This window comes from Lemur catta, chromosome 1, assembly GCF_020740605.2.
Source record: "Lemur catta isolate mLemCat1 chromosome 1, mLemCat1.pri, whole genome shotgun sequence".
NCBI classification, from domain to species: domain Eukaryota; kingdom Metazoa; phylum Chordata; class Mammalia; order Primates; family Lemuridae; genus Lemur; species Lemur catta.
The window spans coordinates 128,680,991-128,682,468 of NC_059128.1; the positions used below are offsets into that span (position 1 = coordinate 128,680,991).

The window sequence follows — 1,478 nt, forward strand, 5'->3', positions numbered from 1 at the left end:
TGTATGTAAGAAAGCTTTGCCTAATCCAAGGATTTTCTCTTATGATTCCTTCCAGACGTTTAATAATTATACGTTTTTATATTTAGGTTAGTGATCCATTTTGAGTTAATTTTTATATATGGTACAAGAAATGGACCAAAGTTAATTTTGGTTTTGCATATCACAAACCAGTTGTTACAGCGCCATCTGTTGAAAAGGCTATTCTTTCTCTACCACATTTCCTTGGCACTATTGGGGTTTTTTTGTTTGTTTGCTTGCTTGCTTGTTTTTAACAGAAACCACTCGGAGGATCACCAATGGCGAGGAGCAATTTGCAGCACAGCAATGCCAAGAGCTGGCTTCAGGATCAGGAGAGAACACTGTGCCTCCTTGCTCCTCCAGTGCTCCACGTGTTCAGAGAAACTTCCCTAGTGGCAAAGTATAGAAATGATCCCTGAAAGTATTGTCTTTGCGCTATTGTTAAAATCAGCTGTCATATATGCATGAGTTTATTTGTGGATCTTCTATTCTGTTCCATTGATCTATGTGGCTGTCTTTACGCCAATACCACACTGTTTTGCTTATTGCATCTTTACAGTGATGCTTGAAATCATGCAGTGGTTAGCCTTACAACTTTTCTTCATCTCTTAGAGTTGTTTTGGCTCTTTAAAGCCCGTTGCATTTCCATATGAAATTTAGAATTAGCCAGTCAATTTCTACAAAAAACCTGTTGGGGGGTTGATTTGGCATGTATACTACAGATCGGTTGGAGGAGAACTGACATGTTAGCTGTCTTCCAACATGTGAACACAGTTTATCTCCCCATTTGCTTAGGTTTGCTTTAATTTCTCTCAGCGATACTTTGTAGTTTTCAGTGTGCAGATCTTTTGTATCTTTCCCCAGATTTATCTCTAAGTAGTTCATATTTTTTCATGCCATTTTAAAAACTTCAGTTTCTGATGGCTTTACAGAATAAAGTCCAAACTTTCCTTTGATAGGCATGGCCCTTTGTTCTCTGCCTCCATCTTTCTTTCCAGGTAATCTACTTTCCTCTGCATTTGCTGCCCTGCAGCTTCATTGGCTTTCCTGCCATTCCTAACCGGGCCTCCTCTACCCAGCCTCCTGGCCCCTACACATGGTATGTTCTCTGCTTGAAATGGACATCGTGGGCTCTATGCTGGAAGACACCCTTTAGGACCCAGCACACATAGTCCTTCTTTTTTGACAACTTGCTTTTTCCCCTAAGTAAATGGACATGACCCTCTTTTATGCTTTAATATTTTTTTTTCTGTAAGACATGTCACATTTGCAAATAATGATTATTTGTTCACTTGGCTAGCTGCTTTCCCTGTTAGAGTATAATTTGTTTGAGGGTAGAGGTAAGTGTCTTGTTCACCTTGGTGTCCTTAGTATCTTGCAAAGTTTTTGCACTAAAAAGGAGCCAAATAGATTGTTGAAAAATAAAACAAAACAAAAAGTTGGCCAGGTTGAAGTCTAGT

The 1,478-nt window shown here is 39.2% G+C and overlaps 1 non-coding gene across 1 annotated transcript; it reads right to left on the reverse strand.

Annotated features, from left to right (window-relative positions):
• Nucleotides 1–241: 241 nt before the first annotated feature.
• LOC123631028 lies at nucleotides 242–449 on the reverse strand. Its single transcript, XR_006732916.1, has one exon. It is a non-coding gene; the product is annotated as a small nucleolar RNA U3 (small nucleolar RNA).
• Nucleotides 450–1,478: the final 1,029 nt, after the last annotated feature.